Raw genomic sequence first — 18,723 nt, forward strand, 5'->3', positions numbered from 1 at the left:
TGGAGCTTTTTTCTTCCAAATGAATTTTGTTATTATTTTTTCTAGCTCTATAAAATATTTTTGGTAGTTTCATTGACATGACACTGAATGAGTAAATTAATTTATGTTTTTTTTATTGTATTCGTTCAGCCTACCTATTAGCAATGAATGTTTTTCCAGTTGCTTAGATCTGACTTTATTCGTATAAAAAATGTTTTATTGTGCTCATAAAATTCCTGGGTTTGTTTTGCCAGGTAGATTCGCACATATTTTATGATGTCTATGGTAACTTTAAATGGAATTTCTCTATTTATCTCTTGCTGTTTTGTTCATCAGTAATATGTTGGGATTCCAATGATTTATGTGGGTGCAACTTTGCTAAAGTTTATTTTTTTTTTATTTTGAGTAGTTTTTTTTTTACTTGATTCTCTAAGTATATCATCATATCATCTGGAAAGAGTGATAATTTTGTTTCTTCTTTCCCTATTCTAATTCCTTCTATTTATTTTTCTTCTATTATTGCTAAAGCAAATGTTTCTAGTACCAATTGTTTAACAATGGAAATCTTTGTTTCACCCCTGATCTTACTGAAAATGCTTCTAGCTTATATCCATTACATATAATACTTTCTGGTGCTTTTTGTTAGATGCTTCTTATCATTTTAAGGAAGATTCCTTTTATTCCTATGCTCTCTGGTGTTTTTAATAGAAACAGGTCTTGTATTTTGTCAAAAGCTTTTGCTGCATCTATCGAGATAATCATATGGTTTATGATAGTTTTGTTGTTGATATAATCAACTATGCTGATAGTTTTCCTAATATTGAGCCAGCTCTGCATTCCTAGCATAAACCCTATCTGGTCATAATGTATTAATCTCCTAATAAGTTTCTGTCATCTTTCTGCTAGTATTTAATTTAAAATTGTTGCATCTGTATTCATTAGGGAAATTTGTCTATAAATTTCTTTCTCTGTTTTGACCCTTCACGGTTTAGTCATAAGAACAATATTTGGATCATAAAAAGAATTTGGTAGGACTCCTTCTTTCCCTATTTTCCCAAATACTCTGTGTAGAATTGGAAATAATTTCTTTAAATGTTTGATAGAATTCACTCGTGAATCTATCTGACTCTCAAGATTTTTTCTTAGGGAGTTCATTGATGGCTTGTTCAATTTCTTTTTCTGAGACGTGGTTATTTAAGCATTTTATTTCCTCTTCTTTGGCCATTTTATTTTTGTAAATATGTATCCATTTTCCTTAAATTGTCCAATTTATGGGCTTATAGTTAGGCAGAATAATTCCTAATTTCCTCTTCATTGATGGTGAATTGATCTCTTTCATTTTTGATACTGGTAATTTGCTTTTCTTTTTTCTTTATTTTTCAATCTAAACAAAGGTTCATCTACTTTACTGTGTTCTTTTTTTTCATAAAACAAGTTCTTAGTTTTATTCATTAGTGCAATAGATTTCTTAATTTAAATTTTATTGATCTCTCCTTTGGTTTTCATTATTTCTAATTTAATATTTAATTGGGGATTTTTAATTTTTCTTTTTGTAGCTTTTTTATTTGCATAGCCGCTTCACTGATCTCCCCTTTCTCTATTTTATTCATGTAAGCATTCAGAGATATAAAATGTCCCCTAAGAACTACTTTTGATCCATCCCATAAGTTTGGTATGTTGTCTCATTATTGTCATTCTCTTGGATGAGGCAATTGATTGTTTCTCTGATTTGTTGTTTGAACCACTGGGTAGGTCTTTAGGATTAGATTATTTAGTTTTCAATTGATTTTTATTTTGTCTTTCCCTGGCCCTTTGTTGCATTTTTACTTCATCATGATCTGAAAAGGATGCATTGACTATTTCTGCCTTTCACCTTTGGATTGTGAGGTTCTTATGCCCTGGTACATGGTCAATTTTTGTGTAGGTGCCATGTACCACCAAGGAAAAGTTATATTCCTTTCTATCCCCATTCACTGTTCTCCAGAAGTCTACCACCTCTAACTTTGCTAAAATTCTATTCCCCTCTTTAACTTGGTTCTTGTTTATTTTGTGCTTAGATTTATTTAATTCAGAAAGGGAGGTTGAGGTACCCCACTAGTATAATTTTGCTGTCAATTTCTTCTTGAAACTCCCTTAATTTCTCCTCTAAGAATTTGGATGCTATACCACTTGGTGCATATGTGTTTATTAATGATATTGTTTCGTTGTCTGTGGTGCCTTTTTGCATGATCTAATTTCCTTCCTTATCTCTTATACTTTCATCTATTTTTGCTTTTGCTTTGTCTTAGATAAGTATTGCTACCCCTTCTTTTTTTTTACTTCAGCTGAAGCATAATATATTCTATCCCAGCCTTTTACCTTTGCCCTGTGTGTATCCCTGTGTTTCAAATGTGTTTCTTATAAGCAGTGTATTTTAGGATTATGATTTGTAATCTATTCAGCAATCTGCTTACATTTTATTGGATAGTTCATTCCATTCACATTCAAAGTTATAATAACTCTCAGTGTCTTTCTCTCCATCTTCTCCCCTCCATCCATTTATGTTTTTCTTTCTCCTTTCTCCCTTTCCCTCCTTGCTAGAGTTTGGCTTTGGACAGCTGCCTCCCTCCTTTTTTGATCCTTTTTTGCTTACCACTTCTTTCCTCTCATCTATCCCTCCCTAACTTTGCTATTCCCTTTTCCCTCTAACTGCCTATTGGGCAAGTTACATTACCATAGCTAATTGAATATGTTACTTCCTGCTTGAGCTAATTTTGATTAGAGTAAAGATCAAACAATGCTCATCACCCTCCCTTCTTTCCCTCTACTATAATATGTCTTTGTGACTCTTCATGTGATGTAATTTACCCTTTTGTGACTCCTCCTTTTCTTTTCTCCCATTGCAACCTTTTTCAGCATTTAATTAGGTTTTTTTATCATCACATCAAAAGCAACTTATACCCACCCCCTCTGTCCATGTATTTCCCTTCTATATAATGTAATAAAGATACAGTTCACAATAGTTGTAAATATCATCTTCGCATGTAGATATGTAAACACTTTATCCTTACTGGATAATGTGATTTTTTCCCACCACACCTTTCCTGTTTAATTTCTTATGCTTCTCTTGAGTCCTGTATTTGGAGATCAAATTTTCCATTGAGCTCTGTTATTTTGCATCAAGAAAGTCTGGAAGTCCCTTACTTCATTTAATGTCTTTCTCCTCCCCTGAAGGATCATGCTCAATTTCACTAGGTGGTTGATCCTTGGTTATAACCCAATCTTCTTTGCCTTATGGAAGATTATATCCCAAGGCCTCTGATCTTTTAATGTGGAGGTTGCAATGTCCTGTATAATCCTGACTGTGGTTCCACAATATGTGTATTACTTCTTTCTGGCTGCTTGCAGTATTTTCTCTTTAATCAGATAATTCTGGAATTTTGTTACAACATTCCTTGGCGTTCTCATTTTGGCATCTTTTCTCAGGAGCTGCTCAGTAGATTATTTTGATGGCTATTTTATTCTCTGGATCTAGGATCTCAAGGCAGATTTCCTTTGTGCTTTCTTGAAAGATGATGTCCAGGCTCCTTTTTCATCATGGTCCTCAGTACACCAGTAATTCTTAGATTGTGTCTTCTTGATCTATTTTTCCAGGTCAATTTTTCCAATTAGCTATTTTATGTTTTCTTCCTTTTTACATTCTTTTTGTTTTGTTTGACTGATTCTTGATGTCTCATAGAGTCATTAGCTTCCAGTTGCCAAATTTTCATTTCTAATGAAGTGTTTTCTTCCGTTAGCTTTTGCAACTCCTTTTCCATTTGACCAATTGTACTTTTTAAGGAGTTTTTTTTCTTCATTGTACTTTTTATTTTCCATTTTGTGAATTGTTTTTTAATTTTTTTTCTTTTACCCCTCTTATTTGACTTTTAAAATGCTTCTTGAGCTCTTCCAAGAAGGCTTTTGGGGCTGGAGATCAATTCATATTCCCCTTTGAGCTTTAGGATGTAGGTCTATTGACCATGTTATCCTCTCCTGAATGTGTATTTTTAATCTTTCCTGTCACCAAGATATTTCTCTAAGGTCTTTTTTTTATTCTTCTTACATGTTTGCCTCTTTTCTTGCTTTTTAATTTGATTTCTCCTTCCGGGAATGAGGGGGCACTGTCCCACTTATGCTGAGGGCTATGGGCCAAGTTCCTGGGTTTCTGTGCTGAGGCCTTATGTGCTTGCAGTTGGATGTTGTAGTGGTCTGATAGTTTACCTGGTTCTGAGCTGGAGGAGGTGTGTGCTTGTTGTTGGTGCTATCCTGCTCCTACACCCTGGGGCTCAGGATCTTCTGCTGGTCCACTTAGTTGGGGCTTGCTGCTAGCCTCCTCAGCTAGACCTAAAAGACTGTTGTACCTGTCTGTTGGGATCCTCTGCCCCAACACCCAACTTGTTGGGGTCTGTTATCCCCCAACACCCAGGCCTTTGTCCAGCAAAGAACCTAATCTCAAGGACAATGAATGGGGCAGGAGCTGAGGTGGTGAGTAACTCCATTTTATTCAGGTTAAAAGCAAACTTTTATATCTTTGGTTATGTAGGCATTAGGACTGCCCTGGTCTCCCCTACTCTCCTCCCCTTCTCTTCCCGCACTAACCCGAAGCTCGCTATGTTCAGGCAGTCCAGACAAAGAACCAGAAGCACTATGTGCTCAAGCAGGTCTGGGCAAAGACCTGGAATTGCTATGGAGGCAACAAAGGCGAGACCCCTCCTCCTGGCTCCATTCATATCGCAGAGCCCTGAGTTTACCTCAGCAGGCTCTGGGTGTGGAGGTTCAAGGAGGGCAGGGGTCAGCTCTAACTCACCCCGTAACACCTGTCTTTCTGCCAGCTCCACTATTCCAGGATTCTTCTTGGAGCAATATTCTCTTGGTTTTTCAAGGTTGACAAGGGAGGCTGAGAGCAACTGACTATTTACTCTGTCATCTTGGGTCTTGGTAGCTTAAATTGGTGACTCTCAACATTAGGTCTGTGGGCTGATAGCTCCAGGAGTAGCTGCTGTCACTGCTGCAGGCCCTGCAGAGGACTGTGCCTCTCTTTCACCCAGTTCCGACAGACCCCTCTCCTTATCTGAGAATTCTGGAAATTGCCACTGCTGCCACTGATTCAATCCTTTGTTGTCTTCTCCAGCCTCACTACGATTGGGTCTGCACTGGTGCAGACTGTGTACTAGACTATATTCCTCTCCCAGTCCCCTGTAACAGATCCCTCCCTTCCACTCTCTAGCTTGTCTTGGACTGGAAATCTGCCACACTCTGGTCTCTGTGGATTCTGCAACTCTAAAATTTGTTCAGATTCATTTTTTAAATGTATTTGAAGGAGTTTGTAAGAAAGCTAAGGTAAGTCACTACTTTCAAGGGACAGGTAGGGCCATAGTAATTAGTCAACACCAGAGAACATAGCCACGATAAAGTGGGTAACCTCACCTTCAGCCTCAGTTTTGCCCAGGGCTCAGTGAGAGAGGTGGAGAAAGTGGGAGCATTGCCAAGCCCCAGGATTTTCCCTCCTTCCGAGTCTTTAGAAGACTAGAGGACAGGGTACTGGGAGGCAGCTCCACCACTTTTCCGAAATTGGAGATAATCCTTCCTCCAAGTCCCTCCTGGTCACAGGCTGGGAAAGATGTGGGAGGCATGGATCCTGGGGGCTTCCTCCAGGGGGGTGCCCTAGAGGAGCACTCCTTGGACCAATGACCCTCCTTGTGGCATCCAAAGCAGGTTTCCCCACTGCCTAAGTCACCAGGCTTCCTCCAAAGGGCAGCTCTGAAGAGGTGCTCCTTTGGTCTTTTCCTGGTCATAGCAGCAGCCAAGATTTGAGCATGTTCTCTGTCTCTAGACCTTTTCCTGCATTCTCTTTCCTCTGCTGCAACCAGTTCTCTATTATTAAATACTACAAAGGCCATCCCCAATAATTGGGCCTGAGGTGTTTGGGGTCCCAGTGCCAATTTCTGCAGTTTCCTCCTAATATCTGGGGAAGCCTGATTAATGGAATACGTGTTAAGGATTTCCATGCATTCTATAGAATCTGGATCCAAATTTGTGTACTTCTTAATAGCTTCTATTAGCCAGTCTTGGAAAAGAGCAGGATTTTCTTTTTCTCCCTGAGTAATCTCCCTAATTTTTTGAAAAAAATTATTTGCTTTTGAAATGCAGTTCTTAACAGGCAAATTATCATATGATCTCTCTTTCCCCTAACCTCACTCTTTGGTAATCCCATCCTGGGTGACTAGTAGGAACAGCAACTCTTCCTGGGGGATATTTTGTGGGGTCATTGCTAGCCAAATGATCCCTCAATTTTTGGGCTTGTTCCCAGATTCTCTTCTTTTCCTCAGTGGTACAACAGGTAGAGAAGAGGATATGTAAATCACCCCAAGAAAGCTTGAATTGTAAGGGCAGATCCCTAAAACCCTCAGTAAATTTAATGGGATCTTCTGAGTATTGCCCCAGTCTCTCTTTAACCTGAATGAGATCCAAAATGGAGAACAGAACATGGACTCCAATTGTCTCACTGGGTGAGGCAGGCACTTCCTTCAGGGGAAAAAGGCTTGAAGGTGCTTTGGGGACAGGGGCTTGGGGAGGGAGACCTGGCTGATTGACATTAGACTAAAAGACTGGGGGATCCAGTTGGCAAAGGAGAAGATCATCTGGTACCTGAGGAGGGGTAGAGGTCAAAGGAGGAGAAACCAAAGAGACTGCTGTGGGGGTCACCTCAGAGAGAGGGGTCAAGGGAGGAGGTACTGCCATGGAGGCAGGGCCCAAGACTGGAATCTGACTAAGTAGGGGTTGCCTCAGGGTTAGGGCCCATGGTGGTAGATACAGCAGGGCCTGCAGTGGGGGAAGGCCATGAGGACAGAACCTGAGTAGGAATCCTTTGGGAGGAAGGGGCCATAGAGGGAGGCACCCGAATAAGACCCGTGACTGGGACCTAAGCAGGGGCCGCCAAGGGGCAAGGGGCCATGGGAGGAGATGCAGAGAAGGAGAGATTTACCATGAACAAAGCAGGAAAAAGGGGGTTGGGCTAGGGGAAAAGGGAAGGGAAACCAAGTGAAAGAGGGGGTGGTCAAGGAAGGGGGAACACAGGAAACAAGGGGGATCAGGGCAAGTTGGGGAGCAAGAGGGAGTGCTGGGGGTGAAGCCCTGGGGCCCATGAGAAGGGGTTCACCCAAAATATCCTGTTGACCCCCATTGCCCCTTTGTGGAGGGGCTCTATCTATGAGTATCTTACAATCTTTTCTGAGAACGGGTTTGTGAGAGAGCTTGATGAAGGCCGTTATGTAAGAAATTTCTCTCTATTTTCCTTCTTGGCAGCAGTACAACTCTAACTGTAAAAGAGTATTATATTGCAATGTCCCCAAAATTGGCCTTGCTTCATGGCCCTCTAGATGATACTGAGGCCAAATAGTGGTGCAAAGCAACACCAGCTTTTTCTTTTTAAGTTCTTTACAAAAACTATTTTTTTCCAATTTTGTAAAAGACAACCCAAACGCGAATTTTCGGGAATTGAAAAGGATTGACACATTACAGGCTTGGGGGCTGGAAGTCTCTCCCTCCACAAGGAGGTTCTGGAAGTAAACTTCAAAAAGGAACAAAACAAGATAGAACAAGACAAACACAAGATGTCCCTGAGGTTTTCTCAATTCCCTAGGGCTGAGAGAATTGAGAAAATTTGGCATGCACTTCCCAGTAGGTCATCTGCCCTTGTCCTCTATGATTCAGAAGCTGTGCCCAGAGACAGCCTTGTAGCTGCCTGACCTAATGGGACGTGGAAAATCAGACCTGAAAAGCACCTCCAAAATGGTTGGAAAGTGAAAAGTGTATAGGGAGAGGGAGAGGCTTAGAGACCTTCCAGTTGTGGCTGGAGAAAAATTTGAGATTAGCAGTATTCCCGGTCTCAGCGAACCATATGTTGAGGTTAATGAAAATGATCAGGGTAGGGAAGCATAGGTTTTCAGGGGTGCCTGAGACCCCAAAACACTGACATGGAGGGTTCTGCCAAATGGATTCTACGCAAGCCTTCTCAGCCAAGGAAAAACAAAGTTTACTAAAGATTCACCATAATGGGTACGCTTAAGAAGTCTCACCATTTGTGATGCTTGTTTTCACAAACAGGCCAGATTCAATCTACTGAGCTAGATTGAATCTGAGCCTATTAGTTTTCTTTTTGATCTGATCAATAATGTTGATAGTTTGACCCAGCCTACATTCTTGGTATAAATTCCACCCAGTCATAGTGTTTTATCTTTGTGCTTTATTGCTGTTATCTCCTCACTAGTTTTCTATTTTAAAATTTTGCATCAATTATCATTAGGGAGCTTGTTCTATGGTTTCTTTTCTCTTTTTGCTCTTCCTGATTTAGGTTTCAGCATCATATTTGTGATATAAAAAGAATTTGGCAGGGCTTTTTAAAACTTTTTTAAAATAATTTATATAATACTGAAATTAGTTATTCTTTCAATATTTGGTAGAATTCACTTGTGAAACCATCTGGTCCTGGGGATTTTTTCTTAGGGACTTCATTAGTGGAATGTTCAATATCTTTCATTAAGATATGATTATTTAGGTATTCTATTCCTTCTTAATATTTTTGTGAATATTCATCCATTTCACTTATATCATCAGACTTATTGTCATATAGTTGGTCAAAATATTTACTAATTATTACTTCAATTTCCTTTTCATTGGTGGTGAATTGACCCTTTTCTTTTTTGATGCTGGTAATTTGGTTTTCTTCTTTCTTATTTTAAGTCAAATTAACCACTGAGTTTTCCATTTTATTGTTTTTTCATAAAGTCAGATCCTAGTTTTATTTACTAGTGCAATGATTTTCTTGCTTTCAATTTTATTGATCTTTCTTTTGATTGCTAGGATTTCTGATTTGGTGTTTAACTGGGGATGCTTTAATTCATTTTTTTTCTATTTTTTTAGTTCCATGACTAATTAATTGATTTGTTCTTTTACTATTTTAGTAATATAATTATTTAGATTTATCATTTTCCTCTAAGTACTACTTTGACTCCATCCTATCAATTTTAGTATGTTCTCATCATTGTCATTCCTCTAAATTAAATCATTGATTGTTTCTATGGTTTGTTCCTTGACTTACTTATTATTTAGGATTAGAATATTTAGTTTCCAAGTAATTTATCTTTCCATGGCCCTTTATTATCCAAAAAAGATGAATTTAATATTTCTGTTTTTCTGCATCTGATTGTAAGGTTTTTATGCCTTAATACATAGTCAGTTTTTTTGTGTGTGTTTAGGTGTCACATACTGCTAAGAAAAAAAGTATTTTCTTTCCTGTCCAATTCAATTTTTTTCCAGAGGCCTATCATATCCAACTTTTTAAGAATTGTATTCATCTCCTCAACTTCTTTATTTTTTTTGCTAGATTTATCTAGTTATGAGAGAGGAAGGTTGAAATCCCCAGCAGTACAATTTTACCATTTATTGCCTCTTGTAACTCATTTAACTTTTAATGCTATGACATTTGATGCATACATATTTAATATTCATATTATTTCATTTTATATGGTTCCTTTTAGCCGAATGTAGTTTTGTCCCTCATCTTTTTTTAAAGTAGATATTTTTTTTCTCGTGCTTTGAGATGGTTATTGCGCCTCCTTTTTTTTCCACTTAAGATAAAGCATAATGTAGATTTTGCTCCAGTCCCTTACTGTTAGTCTGTGTCTCTCTCTGCTTCAAACATGTTTCTTATAAAGAACATCTTTTAGGATTCTGGATTTTAATATACTCTGCTGCTTCCATTTTATGTGTGAGTTCATCCCATTCACATTCATGGTTATGATTACTAACTCTGTATTTCCCTTTATCGTATTTTCCACATTCATCCTTCCCTCTCCTTTTCTCCTTCTAACCTATCAGTCCTTACCAATATTTTACTTCTGATCACTACTTCTCTCAATCTGCTTTCTCTTGTGTCAGTACCCTTTTTCTCTTATTCTCCTACCCTCCTCTTGCCCTGTATGGTAACTCATTTTTCTATATCCAACTGAGTGTGTATGTTGTTCCCTCTTTGAACCAGGTCCCTCCACTGTAATAGGTCTCTTGTGCCTTGTCATGTGAGATAATTTACCCCATTCCACCTCTGGTCCCCATTGTGCATGTCCTTTTCTACTAATAGCGTTTGCTTGCATGGAACTACTACTCAGGAACAATACATGTGTTCCATGTTGCCTTCCTTATTTTCCTTTGTTGTTCATTGTCTGACTCACTTATCTCTGATGATGGTTTCCTTGAGGGCTGGTTTTCCAAGCTTCCAACATTCTCCTATAGTAGTTAGTTGATTATTCACCAGCCTAAGACTCTGCCCTAAATGAATTTTGGTTGGACAGAACTGGACCCAGCTAGATGCTGAGTTCTTTTCCTCAGTCACAGTGGAGTGTCATAATCCTCTTCCTCCTTCCGATACACAGTGACATGTTCCAGTGTCCTGTCCTGCTCCCTCTGTTCCTCAGTACTTTGGCACACCAACAGTATTCATTTTCTTCTTGTGATTTGGTTCTCCAAGCCTCTGGGATAAGGTGGGGAGTGGGATATAGTCTTGAGTTCTATTTCAAGCCCAGCCAATTGTCTTGTTGCTTTATCTCTGGCTCTCCCAAAGAGATCTTTTGCATCACAGAATTCTATGCCCCCAAGAAACATTTTTCCCTGGAATGCTAGTGTGGTACTGACCTGTTCCCCATGGTCTCATAGTCTATGACAAACTCCTGCTGTTCACATAGACCAAGACCAAGAACTGCTTCTTGAAATGCTACTCAATGGGACACTTTGCTGCCTCTGATGTCTAACTTGGCTGAAACTTATGGCTATCTCCCCATCTATATAGTCTGTGGTGCCAGATCATCCTTCCATCTTCCCAATGCTCTGACCAAGGCCCTCTGGAGTTTTTCCTCTGTATTCCCTACTTCTCAAGGACAACGTTATTTTCCATAGGTTCTATTGTCATCTTTATGAAGATGACTCAAATGGGAAATAAGCAAAGATTATGGGGGAGTTGATTAAGATGTAAGATAAGAACAAGGGGGAAATATTAAATAGCAAACCTAACTTCCTAATCATGAAGAGAGAATTAAAATGGGGGGGCAGAAAGAGAAAAGAAGAATAGTCTGAGGAGATGTCCTAGGGTTGTCCTTTAGAGGACTGGGGGATGACTCTACCAATTGTGGTAAATGAAAATGATGTAATGATAGTGCAAAATAGGAAAATGTAAATGAAGTGACCTCAGAGAATCCTGGGAAATATGAACTTACACAGTGTGAAGGCAGAAGAAATGGGAGAAAAAATACAAAAGGACAACATTGTAAAGAAAAACAACTTTGAAAGTGTTAAGAATTCTGAACAATGCAATGAGAAATCATGACTGCAGAAGACCTCTGATGTAGCATGGCACACAAATCTTGACTGAGAGGTAATGGACACAAAGTACACACACACACACACACACACACACACACACACACACACACACATATACACAAAGAGTACAAATATAAGTATGTATATGTGTTTTTATACATATGTGTATACATGTATACATACATTTATACTCATGTGTCTTTGTATATACACACATATACACATGTACATATACATGCATATGTATAAGTAATAAATATGACTACCATCTGAATTCATACTACTTTGCTAATTTGGTACAAGATTTCTTTTTTTTTAATTTGGAGGTAGTCAGGGTAGAGTCAGGGTGAATAATAACAGTAACACTAAAAAATGTGTGTGCAGTGATATAGTTTTTGAAAATAATGGCTGACAGTATAAGCAATTTGGGAGAGCAAGGAATAGTTTACCTATCAGATGTATAGGAAAGGGAACAATTCATGACCCAAGGAGAGATAGAGAACATCACAAAATGCAAAATGGACAATTTTGATTATGTTAAATTGAAAAGTTTTTGTATAAACAAAGCCAATGCAACAAAGATTAGAAGGAAAGCAGAAAATTGGGAGAAAAGCTTTACAACCAGTGTCTCTGACAAAGACTTCATTTCTAAAATGCACAGGGAACTGAGCAAAATTTAAAGAATACAAGTCATTCCCCAATTGAGAAATTGTCATAGGATATGAACAGGCAGTTTTCAGAGGAAGAAATTAAAGATATCTATAGGCATATGAAAAAACGCTCTAAATCACTATTGATTAGAGAAATGCAAATGAAAACTACTCTTAGGTACCACATCTCTCTTGTCAGATTGCCTAACATGACAAAACAGGAAAACGACAAATGCTGGAGAGGACATGGGAAAACTGGAACACTGTTACATTGTTGGAGGAGTTGTGAATGGATCCAGCCATTTTGTAGAGTAATTTGGAATTATTGACTCAGCAATAAAAACTTCTACGGCTGTATCCCAAAGAGATCACACAAATGGGAAATGAATCCATATGTACAAAAATATTTATATCATCTCTTTTTGTGGTAACAAAGAACTGGAAATCAAGGGGATGACCATCAATTGTGGAATGGCTAAACAAGTTGTGGTATATAAATGTAATGGAATACTACTGTGCTATAAGAAATGGAGAAGATGCGAACTTCATAATAACCTGGGAAGACCTATGTGATCTGATGCTGAGTGAGGGCAGTAGAACCAGAACATTGTATACAGCCACAGTCATATTGCTTGTGTGATGACTAACTTTGATAGACTTGGCTCTTCTCAGCAATACAAGGTTCAAAGACACTCCGAAGGACTCATGATGGAAAGAGCTATCTACATCCAGAGAAATAACTACTGAGTCTGAATGCAGATTGAGGCAAACTATTCGCTCTCTTTTATTTCTCTTCTTTTTTGGTTTTGTTTCTTCTTTCTCATAATTCATTCCATTGGTCATAATTCTTCTTTACAACTTGACTGTATGTAGATAAGTTTAATGTGAAGGTATATGTGGAACATATATTGGAATCCATCCTGTTATGGGAGGCAGGCAGAGGGAAGGGAAGAAAATTTGGAGCTCAAAAACTTGTGGAACTGAGTGTTGTATACTAAAAATAAAAAAAAAAACAACTCTAATGAAAACTCATAGAAGAGAATAGAATGAAGTTCCAAAGGAAGAAAATGGAACAGGGCAATTTTCAAACTAAAACTTGAAAGATCATTTCTCTCTCTCTCTCTCTCTCTCTCTCTCTCTCTCTGTGTGTGTGTGTGTGTGTGTGTGTGTGTGTGTGTGTGTGTGTGCGTGTGAGCGCGTGTGTGCGTGTGTAAATATAGACTTTGCCTTCTACCCAAAAATCATTCTACATAAATATTTGGTATTGACATGTAGTCTTAAGTATATTTTTCTCCTCACCAATAGAGTGTGAGCTCCAGGGTGGGGGCAGCAGTCCTATTTCTTTGTTTTTGCATTCCCAGCACCTAGGACAGGGAAGGCCATACAGCAGAAACTTGATAAATGATCGCTGAGTTTGAGCTCAGTCTTGTCTAGGTGGAAGGCTGCTCACCTCATGGGGTTCTGAGCAATGGAAGTGCTGAGTGATGATGTGCAAGGCACCCCAGAGCTTGCACTTGCTGCCATGAAGGCCTCCTGAGACTTCCTGGTTAAGGGACAATTTTGTGGGGAGGTACAATCTCTAACCAAACAGCTATCAGAGCTGCCAACACCATGGCTGGCCGTTCCTGGACTGAAAGAAGCTCCCATTGTGGGGTCCTACAGAAGAGGCAGTAACTGAGGGGGTTAAATACCTGGGGGGTCAGGTGCCCCCAGACTGCACCAAATTGTTACTGTACCTGGTGCCAGATTCAGCACTTCAACTGATTTGGAGTCAGCAAGACCTGAGTTCACATCCTGCCTTAGACTCTTATTAGCTGTGAGAACCTGAGTAAATAACGTCTGTCAACCATTGTTTATTCGTCTATAAAATGTAGATATCATAGAATGTACATCCCACATCATTTTCAGAATCAAAATAATAAAATACTTTTCAAGCCTGAAAGTGCTAGATAAATGATAACCACTGTTGTTCTTGGCGGTGGTGAAGACGATAATCTTATTCATCTCAAGAGAGCAGAATATGAGACTGAAGTTTTACCAAACATGGAAGGTGTGCTCAATAACCAGCTGAGCAAGGGTGTGAGGCACAGTCTTCTAGGGCCCTGGCATTAGGCCTTTGTGCCAAATCTTGACCTTTTCAGGACAAGGCTCCTATCGGTTGTCCCAGGCATTGACAGGAAAGTCTCAGCATTTTTGTCCTCATCCTCTTCAGTGGTCTTCAGTACTAGTTACCCACCAGATTCATTGGTTCTTGCCCAGCTATATGAACTTTAAGACACTCAGATCCCCTGAGACCTAAGACATGAAGGACCATGGGCCCTCATTTATCAGTATGACAGCGGAAATTGTGGGGGCTGGTTTGGAGGGGTGTAATTCAGCAGGGCTGGCCACCACATCCTGGGACAGCTTCTACTCCACCTACCTTTTGCACAGTTGAGACTGGGCAGCCCAGGACAGAGCTGAAGACCCACCATGAGCCCCACAGTCACTTTCTTGATCTCCGTTGGTGAGTCTCCAGGGTCAGGTCTAGGGAGGGAAGGATATTGTGTAAAGTTCCATGGCTGGCTGACTCTGAAGGAGCAAGAGGAAGCCTAAAGAGAAAACAGAACCATTAGGGAAAGAGGAGTACAGTATCTGCTCAAAGGGCTCTTCCTTCATACTCTGACCATAGAAGACTCAGAGATTCAGGGACTTTGATGAGAGCTGGGGATGGGTTAGCATGCGCTGGAGGGGAGGCATCTATAACCTGAGGTTGTCTTACAGGGCTATGTCTGAGCTGGATGGTGAGGGCACACATGGGTAAGTCCTGTTGCCAACATTCTACTCTTTCCATTCCTTGTACTAGATAAATCCAGACATCTATTTGCATGATAATCAATGAGGGAAATGGGATGTTGTGATGAATGGATGGGGTGACTGAGGGAGGGCCTTCAGAATCTGGCATGAAAGAGACACAAGGTTAGGGAGATCACTAGGAATCTGTATTCTTGTTTCCTTCTCAGATCCCCTTCGCAGGCCCACCCTGTGGGCCATTCCCAGTCCTGTGGTCCCTAGGGGAGCAGATGTGACTTTCTGGTGCCAAGGACATCTGGGGAGTGACCGATTCCAGCTCTGGAAGGATGGAGAGATCAGAGATGAGAGAAATGACTCCTGGCAGCAGGCAGAGTTTGTGCTCAGGAATGTGGATGACTTGAGAGATGCGAGAAGCTACAGCTGCCGCTCTGGGCAAGGGTCCCTGTGGTCAGACCCAAGTGAGCCCCTGGCCCTGGTGGTGACAGGTGAGGGTGTGCTGGTCTATAGCCATCTCTGGTGTGAAGGAGGCTGGTCCTGAGAGATAATCCCAGACCTTTCTCTGGAAAGTCATTAACTCGATTCAGGCCTGACAACCTGCCTCCCCTTAACACTCGCACCTCCCCAGGCTCTTGGAACCCTTGGCCATGGTGGTGACAGGTGAGGGAGTGCTGGTCTACAGCCAACCCTGGAGGTAAAGAGGTCTGTCCTGAGAGATGAGACGGGAGCCTGTGGCAAGTTGTCCCGAAGATCTCCTAGGTTGTAGTTGTCTAACCAGCCATCTGTTGACCACAGTTCCCTCTTCTCCGACATGAAGCTCATGGGCTGAATTTTCTAATGAGGTCACTTAAAACAAACCTCTGTGATTTTTGGGCCTGTGAACTCCCTGAGGACAGCTGGGGTGTTTCATTCCCTAAACCTTTGGGATTTCTGCATTTTGGAGTGGGTAGTAACTTGATAGTTGAGTGATGGATGAGAGTGGGAAAACCAAAGAAAAATGTAATTCCTCACAGAGGTGCCCAGAAGGAGTTTAAATCTACCTCTGCCACCACATGCCCACCCAGGGTCACAAACAGATATGCCAGTCTAACTTTGGCTTCACTGAGGGATGGGCAAGGATGGCAGCCATGTACCCAGAACCACACGGTAGTACAAGTCAGTGAGTAGGCCCCTGGACCAAATCAGGGTGTCTGTCGAATCCCCCCAAAATAAGATTTGATATGGGAAAGAGCTTTATAACCATAAAAGTTGAGAAAGGTCTGCATTTGCCAGTGATGTTGCATGAGGAACCTGCCCTGGTACAGCAGGTACAGGGTATAGGGGCATAACTGGGCTACTTGGAAGAGGAGACAAGAGCAGCAGTTGGAGAGGGTGACCTCTTATGGCAATGTCCCTTCTCCTCCCAACAATCTGTGCTCCCAGAGCTTTGCTGGTCCCAGAACATCTGGGTCCAGCGAGCCAAGTAATCGAACCATGAACAGGCATACAGGACTGGACTAGGGGGCCTGACCATGGACCATCCATTCTCTTCTCAACTCAGTTTCAGGGAATGATTTGTGGTGATTAGGGGGAGAGATCAGGTCCCTAACATTCTTCTTTCCTCCTTCCACAGGAGCCTTCCCCACACCCTCCATTTCAGCTTCACACAACTCCCCAATATCCCCAGGAACAACAGTGACCATCTGGTGCCAAATGTCACCACAGGAACCCTCTCAGGACTACAGTTTTGCCCTGCTGGAGGCAAAGAGCCTGGAGCCCTTGCAGAGAGAGAGCCCTGTACTTCCCCAGGCTGCTTTCTCACTTGAGTCGGTGACGGCTGAGGACACTGGGAGCTACAAATGTATTTATTACAAGAAGACAGCCCCCCATAAGGGGTCCTATCCCAGCAAGACTCTGGAGCTGGCTGTGCTTGGTGAGTGGAGATGAGGACCCCTCAAATCCCCAATTTCATCCATCCCATGGAGCCCAAAGAGCTATGGTGAAAGCATACAATACCGCAAATTCTGAAGGTATGATTTGGGGGGAATATGGAAGAGACACTCAGACCCCCTCCTGTTCTATATGGACTCAGCTTTGGGCCCCTGTATGGTGGGAAGTTCCCAGCTCAGGGCAGGCTCCAGACAAGAAAGTAAGAATAGAATTTAAACTACTATTGCCCCGCTCATTAAGGGCTTAGGGAAGGGAGGCTTGAAGGGTCATCTAACCCTGACATTAAATGTGTCTCTTTCCCCTCAGGATTCCTCCCCAGGCCCACCCTCTGTGCTCAACATGGCCTCGTGGTGGCCCCAGGGGCCAACATCACTCTCTGGTGCTCAAGGCCCAAGCTGTCTTCCCTTGGAGATGTGACTTTCATTCTGTGGAAGGCTGGGACCCAGAAGCCTGTACAGCACCAGACCTCAGTGCTTCTCTGGAATAGCTTCCTCCTCCCATCTGTGAGACCCGAGGACACTGGGAGCTATAGCTGTACTTACAGGGAAAAGACAGCATCTGCTAGGGAATCAGAACCCAGTGAGGCCCTGGAGATGGTGGTGCCAGGTGAGGGGGCGTGTGGGACCCAGAATAACTCTCAGAATGATCTCTCTAATCTCTGGCCAGCCAGGGGCCTCACAGAGAAAGGTCAGTTGTCTACACAGCCATCTCTGCCCTGGGGCTTGGCAGGGCTCTGGGATCTTGGAAGACATGAGGTATTTGTATTGTGATCTAGAACAGAAATGAGAAATGTTATGGTGGGGACTGAATTTGGGGTTATGAGAAAAGTCACAGAGACCCAGAGTTCACAGGTTCCTCAGAGGTACTAAACACCAAACCCTACCCTTACCAATGAGTAATGTGGGGTCCAGAGAGAGGGAAGGGCTTGTCCAGGGTCACACAACAAGTGACTGAGCTTGGAAATGAGTCTGAGCCTTCTTCCTTCTGGGAAAAGATCTGAAGCCAGGTTTTAGGCCAAGCCCTGGGCCTGTCTGGGTTAGCCCAGGTGGAAAGTGAGGGGTCATGACCTTCCCTTACAGGAGTCATTGGATGCCCAAGCCCGTAGGTTAAATGGGCACCATAAAATGTGAAAGTCTTTAGATTCCTGTGTTGCTAGAGCAGGAACATGTTGAGAAATCTATTCCAACCTTCCCACCCTCACATTATAGAAGAGTTAACTGAGCCTCAAACAGGGCCAGTGAGTGGGCCAATGTCACACAGGGACCCAGAGGCAGAGCAATGACTTCACCCGTGTGTCCCGACTCCCAGCCCCATGTTCTCCTTCTCGCAGGATCCCTCCCCAAGCCTTCCCTCTCAGCCCTCCCAGGTCTTGTGGTGGAGCCCGGGATGCATGTGACTCTCCAGTGCCGGCAGCCCCCTCAGTTATTCCTCAGTGGACTGACATTCCTTCTGCTGAAGGTGGGAAAATCTCAGCCTTTGAAGAGCCAGAGCCCAGCTGGGACCTCGGTTGACTTTCCCCTCCTGTCTATGAGGGCCCATGATGCCGGCAAGTACAGCTGTGTCTACCACAGGAGAATGGCTCCATACCAAGTGTCTGAGGCCAGTGAGGTCTTAGAGATCTGGGTGACAGGTGAGCTTTTTCCAGGTTCCCAGGGAATGAAGTAGAAAACTGAAAGTCAAGATTAAGAGGTAGCCCAGGAAGTCTGAAAAGGCATATTGGGGGGAGGGGCTGTTTTGAGCACCAAGATGTAAAGGTTGGGATAAGGGATCCTGGTGCCTATGGAAGGGAAAAGAAACATGGCAGAATGGGCCAGCTTAGGTACTATTCCAAGCTTTAGAGACAGGGATGGAAGGAGGAACAACCTCCTTGTTCCTAGGTAGGCCCAGAGAATGTCTGAGGCTTAGCATCCACACCTCTCCTAGGAAGGAGGTTTGGGGTAGAGAGTGACCCAAGAGCCAACGGAAGCAGGTGCCAAAGGTCAGG

Source organism: Trichosurus vulpecula, chromosome 2 (assembly GCF_011100635.1).
Source record: "Trichosurus vulpecula isolate mTriVul1 chromosome 2, mTriVul1.pri, whole genome shotgun sequence".
NCBI lineage: Eukaryota > Metazoa > Chordata > Mammalia > Diprotodontia > Phalangeridae > Trichosurus > Trichosurus vulpecula.